We start from the raw sequence: 7,658 nt of genomic DNA, 5'->3' as shown, positions 1-7,658 counted from the left end.
CTCTTTGCTGGCATTCTGCCATGCCAAACCATGCAAGAAGCAGCCGCTTACTTTAGTTAAAAATAACAGTGTTCTGTGAATGTTGATGCTTTAATAACAAATATTTATCTGGAGCGTGTATGCTGGGATTTCATAAATTTCATGGAGAAAAAAAGTAACGTAACTAGTAATGTAACTAATTACTAATTACTTTTGAAATAAAGTAATCAGAACAGTAACATGATTACTTTTAAGAGGAGTAATCAGTAATCAGTAATTTTATTAAATTTTTTCAGAGTAACTTGCCCAACACTGCTCATTGACCATTGGTGTGAGTTAACAGAATGCTCAACAGAAAACTTGAGAAAACTGTAATTTGTGAAAAATGTCATCCATCAATCCATGTATTTGTTCGTTCATTTGTTTGTTCGATCGTTCGTTCGTTTGTCAAATATCTGCATGATTGCATATGTGATACTGGTTTTATACAATAGTTCAATAAATAAGAAGTTCATATTGTGTTACATTGTGTAAGACAATATTGTCAATATTGTCTTTTTTTGTTCAATTTCACAAACGAAAATAGTTCCAAACAAAGGCACAGCAGAACTGTTGTGCCTTTCTGAGCAACAGACAGCATTGTCTCTGTACTGAATGAATCCACATTTTTCAACGAGTTAGCCAATTAGTCAGTGACCCATTCATAAAGACAGCACTTGTTTCAATTTGGTACAAATTGGTTGAATGAATGACTGAGTGACTCACTCATTAAGTGTGTCACTGACTTGCCGCCACCTACTGGCAGTTTTTGTTTCATATTGATATATTGATAGTATCTTTTATTATATATATTTTTTTTTTTATTATTTATTTTTTTTTTTTTCCAATTGCCAACAAAAGTTCATTTGTAAGTAAGCAAGTGTGTGTGTGTGTGTGTGTGTGTCTAAGTGTGAGGGTGGAAGCATATCAACCTAAGCATTTCTATAAAAGTATAATAGATATAACAAGAGTAAGAACAACCAATAATAATGACAACAACAATAGCAATAATAAAGAAATAAATAAACAAATAAATAAGGTATATCTAGAAAAGTATAACAGATATAACAATAGTAGAAACAAATAATAATGACACTAATAATGCCAATAATAATAATAAAACTAATTACCTCAAGATTGGAAGGGGGGGCGGTCGAGGAAGAGGCTGAATATAATAATTGCAGTTGTCCTATAGTTAGCAGCAATAATACTAATACCACCACCACTAATAATAATAATAATAATAATAATGATATTAATAATAATAAAAATAATATTAATCATAGTAATATTAAATTATTATATTTCCTATGTTCCCCCACTTAGCCATGCTACAAGTTAGTTCCAAGTTAGTCCCAGCGGGGCACCAGGGATATATCCCAACCACCCCCCGACCTCCCAGGACACTACCCCCCCCAGGCCACTAGTCACATGCCACGCTTACCCTGTGTGTTTTTATTTTATTTCATTTTATTTCATTTCATTATTTAATTTAATTTAATTTAATTTATTTTTTTATGTATGTGAATCAACTAATGTGTGATGCATTACCAAGAACAACTTAATATCTATTTAACTAAGTTTAATAATAATCAATGTTGTTGCCTGGCATGTATGACTGGTGGAAGGTAATTAGTGATGACCAAGAGGGGTGTCATTCTAGTGCAGGGGTTCTCAAAGTCTACATTCAAAGGTCCAAATCTGAATTTTCATCAGTGTCAAAGGTCTGGACCAGAACAATTGGTTATTACAAAACTTGTTTTTAATAAACATGCATAACATGCATAACAAATAAACATTAATTTTTTGAAAAAATAAAGTGCCCTTTAAAAATCACATAAAATGAATTGAACACATGTTAATTCTTATTACAATTACTAAAGAAAAGGAGAGACGCTCACCTGCTCCTTCATCTGAAGGTCTTTTTTCTCTTTGCTCAGAGACATTTCCACCAATAAAAACAAGATTATCTATTCCTACAAATGGTCTAAATTGAATAACAACAATGGTAAGTTATGCAAGCAATGCAAACGTTTAATGATTTATGATTTTTTCTTTCTTATATTCTTTGTAAATGTATTACTTAGCAATGGCCTGAAAAATTCTAAAATGTGTATAAAAATCTCAAAAACAGTAGCCTAATATACTAGATAGAGATCACCCTGTTGGTCAGTTTAAACCTATTTTTAATGATCAGAAATCCGAATTGCTTGCCAGGTATCTGAAGAAATCACTGTGTTAGTAATTCGTCCATCTGGATATAAAATTAAATGAATGAATCATTATCAAACGTGAAAGCAGTTTCACTCCTAAAGACTGGCACGCTTAATCACCGGATTAAACCCGCATCTTCTTTGTCGCGGTTCACATGTCCCGTCTTTTGCGCTCTCAACTTAATTATTTTAAATGTTTCACATTGAGAGCGTCGCATGAGCGTTGCAACATGCTTGTTTTTTTTTTCTTCCCAATAGCCTATACTGTATCTCTGTGCGTTAAATACATTATTTTTCTTTCTTTCTTTCTTTCTTTCTTTCTTTCTTTCTTTCTTTCTTTCTTTCTTTCTTTCTTTCTAATTATTCCTGAAAACGTTGTGGCACCAAAATGGGCTACTTTGAACAGGGCGCTTCATTTCCCCCTCTTCTCCATTAATAAAACTGGTAAGCTACTTGCAAGCGATTCTCAATGCTCGAAAAAATCCATTTGCTGAAATTTCCTTGTCGTAATGAAATGGTAAAAAAATGTATAGCCTGAATGCACTGTAAGTCGCTTTGGATACAAGCGTCTGCTAAATGCATAAATGTAAATGTAATGGAGAGTGCAGCTGATGGTTGCTTAGCAAGAGCAGACGCAACGGGAGCGCAAACTTCCGAGCACTTTGGAAAGAAAGAGAACGCGGCGCGGCTGGCGTTTATATACGCCCTTTACATTACAGTCGGGCGGCACCTGTTTCGCAATATGCGGTAGGCCTTTGCTATTAGTCCTATCGATACACAAACTTTTAAAGCAATGCTTAACAAAGTGAAAACAGAATACTTGTCGAGTTTTGATTTGTTTGAGATAAACTACATTTTCAATCCGCAAAGTCTTTCTTACAATATTTGTTCAAGACGTTATAACTCAAAAAATAACCGCATGCTTCATAATTCAGAATCCATGCACAATAAAAGTAAAATATAAACAAATATAAATTGCATTACAACTATAAATGACAAATATTAAACTCACCGAGAACCACACACAATGTAGTCGAGGTAAAACGCGTTCACTCAGAAGCGAGCTTCAACAAAATGAAAAGGGCTTTAACAAAAAGTATCACGTGACGCGCAGAACAGACGAAAACAAAAATACATCAGAGACTTGCATCTTTTTTTTCTTTTTTTTTGATCTCATCATGATATTATTAAACATTTTTGATCAGGTCTGGAGGCTTGACTTTAAAATATATGCCTAAAATAATCGAAAAAGGCTTTCTTGTGTGTAGCCTATAACAGATATTAAGCTAGTTACATCTCCAAACCACAGCATCATACCACCTGTGGTCTCTGTGTAAACTATAATCCTCTAGTATGCCTGTATGACCAATCAAGACTAGCAACTTTCTTGAACAGGATTTTTTTCTTCTATTTATTGAATGTCTAAAGTGCGTAAACAAGTGAAAGATTTAGGCTAATTGTTCAGTTTCCTGTAAATCACCTGCTGGTGTGAATCCCCCCTTTGGGGATGGACTCTTGGGCCAGAAAACAAGCCCATAGCAACCACACAGAACAGATATTTAAATACAAAAACACCACATAAATACAAAAGCATATCATGAATCATCACAACTAAAATTTATATTCATTTCGACCATTTTTATGATTGTGACATCTTGGTGTTCATTTGTTTTGACATTTCATGTTAATGGTCTAATTTAAACATTCTACTAACTACAGTGTAAGTAACATTGCAACTACAGTACATGTCAACTAACTCTCATTGGAAAATTAGATGACTGTTAGTAGACTGTTAAGGTTAGTAGCAGTGGCGTTGCGTTGGGGGCTTAAGCCCCTGATGTTTTGCCAAAAGCCCCTGATCTTGTTGAAAATGGACCATTCACTTCACAAATAAAGTAGCCTATGTTTTATACACTTTATAAATTTTTTTCTCCAAGTACTAGAAATCAATCTGTCCGTGATGAAAAGCAGTTTGCGCTGCTGGCTGTGGTAAATTACCGGTTACCTTAGCCTACGTGTTCACCAAACTCTTTGAAGCCGTAATTTTTGTTTTATTTTATCTGCATAATTTACATTAGGACTCTTTTATCTCCTTCTAATCATTTAATATATATCTCAGTTTTTACTACTTATCTGTGATCATGTCATATTGCATGTCCCTTACAAAATTTAAATGGTAACCTTTATATGATTGCATATGATTTTCTTTGACAAAATAATGCATAAATATAATATTTTTGATTACCATGGTAATTAAAAAACATGTAAATGTTCTTTATTTCTAAGCTACAAAAAAAACAGAGGCAACAAATATTATTACAAATGTGTGTTTTGTCCATCTTTTCTATCAGGGAGCTCCACTTCGGACTCACGTTGTGTAGGCAAAAGTTGAGAACTTCCAGCACCTTACGACACAAAAAGATTTTCTGGTTCAAAGAGTGAGTAAAAGTTTTGGAAATATGATTATAATAGAATTAAATATAATAGATTCACCCAGTAAAGATCAACTTTAAGGAATTTTTATGACATGAATAAAAAGTGCCTCAAATTGTGACATGTATATGTGTATCATTTGTGAGTTTAAGCAGTGACATCTCCTTTCTCTGGGAAAATAATTTACTGTATGTTAACTGTCATATATTAGTAAAAGTAATTGTTTTATGAGGTAGCACATTAAAGTACATGTTGTAAAATAAGTGATTGTTTGGTCCGTTTTCTTTTATATACAGTGCCACATAATCCACTGCAAAGAATCCCCATCAACATTCAGGACATTCCTGTCTCATCTTTTCTATCAGGGAGCTCCACTTCGGACTCACGTTGTGTAGGCAAAAGTTGAGAACTTCCAGCACCTTACGACACAAAAAGATTTTCTGGTTCAAAGAGTGAGTAAAAGTTTTGGAAATATGATTATAATAGAATTAAATATAATAGATTCACCCAGTAAAGATCAACTTTAAGGAATTTCTATGACATGAATAAAAAGTGCCTCAAATTGTGACATGTATATGTGTATCATTTGTGAGTTTAAGCAGTGATATCTCCTTTCTCTGGGAAAAGAATTTACTGTATGTTAACTGTCATATATTAGTAAAAGTTATCGTTTTATGAGTTAGCACAATAAAGTACATGTTGTAAAATAAGTGATTGTTTGGTCTGTTTTCTTTTATATACAGTGCCACATAATCCACTGCAAAGAATCCCCATCAACATTCAGGACATTCCTGTCTCCAGTCGTTCATCCAGAAGGATTGTTCTTCTGGGCAAAAGTGGTGTTGGGAAAAGTGCAGCTGGAAACATAATACTGGGACAGAGAGTGTTCAGATCTGCACTGAATATGAATTCAGTAACCCGTGAAAGTTCGGCTGCTCACGCCACTGTTTCAGGCAGGTCTGTGTCTGTAGTTGATACTCCTGGATTATTTGACACAGAGATGAATACTGAGCAGCTTGTGACAGAGATGGCAAGAAGCATTTATTTATCCAGTCCTGGACCTCATGCTTTTCTCATTGTGTTTCCTGTGAATATGAGATTCACTGATCAGGAGGTGCAGATTCCTCAGCAGATTGAGATGTTGTTTGGTCAGGAGGTGCTAAAATACTCCATCATTATCTTCACTCATGGAGATCAGCTAGAAGGAGAGTCTGTAGAGGAACTCATTGAGCATAACAGTAGATTAAGACATCTAGTTCAGCAGTGTGGAGGCAGATTTCATGTCTTCAACAACAGAGATCAGAATAACAGAGAGCAGGTGAATGATCTACTGCAGAAGATTGACACAATGATAGAGCAGAATGGAGGTGGACATTACAGTAATCAGATGTTTCAAGATGCTCAGAGATTCAGAGAGGAAGAAGAGATAAGACAGAGAGAGAGAGCAGAGTCGAAGACAAGAGATTGACAGAGTGAGAAGAGAGACAGAGCAGAGAATCAGAGCAGAGTATGAAGATAGACAAAATCAACCAATCAGTGGATTTCTGCTGTTTTTATCCAGGCATAAGCGTCATATTTATATAGCAGCCATAGCAGCTGGTTTTGTAATTGGTGGTGCAGTTGGAGGAGCTGCTGTTTATGGAATTGTTGGTGGAGCTGTTGTTGGTGGAGCAGTTGGTGGAGGTGTAGCAGGAGCTGTAATTGGTGGAGCTGAAAGTGGAACTGTCACTGGAGTTGTTGCTGGAGCTGCTGCTGGAGCTGCTTTGGGTGGAGCAGTTGGTGCTGCTGTTGGTGGAGTTGTAGTTGGTGGAGCTGCTGCTGCCAGCATTGGGGCTGTTGCTAAAGCTGTTGGTGTTGGAGCTGTTGGTGGAGCTGTTATCGGTGGAGCTGCTGGTGGAGCTTCTAGTGGAACTGTTACAGGAGCTGTTGAAGGTATTCTTGCTGGAGCTGTTGTTGGTGGAGCTGCTGTCGGTGGAGCTGTTGTTGGTGCAGCTGCTGTTTATGGAGCCGTTGCTGGTGGAGTTGCTGGTGGAGTTGTTGGTGGAGCTGTTGTCGGTGGAGTTGTTAGTAGAAGTGTTTCTGGAGCTGTAGAGTGTGGAGTGGCTGTTGGAGGAGCTGTTCTTGCTGGAGCAGCTGTTGGAGGAGCGGCTGTTGTTGGTGGAACTGTTGGTAGTGGCAGGGTTGTGGGGCCCTAGGCAAGATAATGAAAACACAAATACATAATCTAAAATATAAATGCATTACACATAAAAAATAAATAAAATAAACAGAGCATTTACATAATAAACATACAAATATGCATAAAAGACTAGAAATGCAGGCTATTTTTCTTGTTTTTTTAAGGCCTGATTGATGATTGCACAAAAATTGCATTAGACAATGGATGGGTGGGTTAAATCCAACTTTGGAAAAAGGGTGAGACCTGTATTTTTGGCATTGAGGATGGGTGGGATAGATAAAATCAGGCCCAGTCCTATGGGGGTGCTCACCCTCAGTTGAAGCAGTAATAATGGCATATTCGCTAAACAAATTTGGCAAATACTCCATTGTGTATTTGTGTTCATGCTCTGTGGAGCGTCAAAGGTTTCTATTTACAACATGTTTTTGCAGCATTGAGCAAAGTAGCCAATCACAGACATATCTGCTGATTTCTTGAATGCAGTGGCCAATCAGAGGCGTTTAAAGGGGTCATATGATGCGATTTAAATTTTTCCTTTCTCTTTGAAGTGTTACAAGCTCTTGGTGCATAAAGAAGATCTGTAAAGTTGCAAAGACTAAAGTCTCAAATCCAAAGAGATATTCTTTATAAAAGTTAAGAGTCAACCACGCTTACCTAAAACGACTCGTTCTAACACGCCCCCACATGTCTACATCACTATGTGAGAAGATTTGCATAACGCCGCCCAAACGTTCACGCAAAGAAAGAAGGCGTAACCTTTATTCTCGCTGTAGTATTGTTGTTGCCGCCACCGCCATGTCGTGAAGGCGCTGTGT

At 36.4% G+C, this 7,658-nt stretch overlaps 1 pseudogene; it reads left to right on the top strand.

Annotated features, from left to right (window-relative positions):
- The window catches only part of LOC107724998 (uncharacterized), a 23,924-nt pseudogene extending 17,065 nt beyond the window's left edge, over positions 1-6,859 (top strand).
- The last annotated feature ends 799 nt before the right edge of the window (positions 6,860-7,658 follow it).

Source organism: Sinocyclocheilus rhinocerous, unplaced genomic scaffold (genome assembly GCF_001515625.1).
Source record: "Sinocyclocheilus rhinocerous isolate Xijiao unplaced genomic scaffold, SAMN03320098_v1.1 scaffold125, whole genome shotgun sequence".
NCBI classification, from domain to species: domain Eukaryota; kingdom Metazoa; phylum Chordata; class Actinopteri; order Cypriniformes; family Cyprinidae; genus Sinocyclocheilus; species Sinocyclocheilus rhinocerous.
This window is presented reverse-complemented; position numbering and strand designations above follow the sequence as displayed.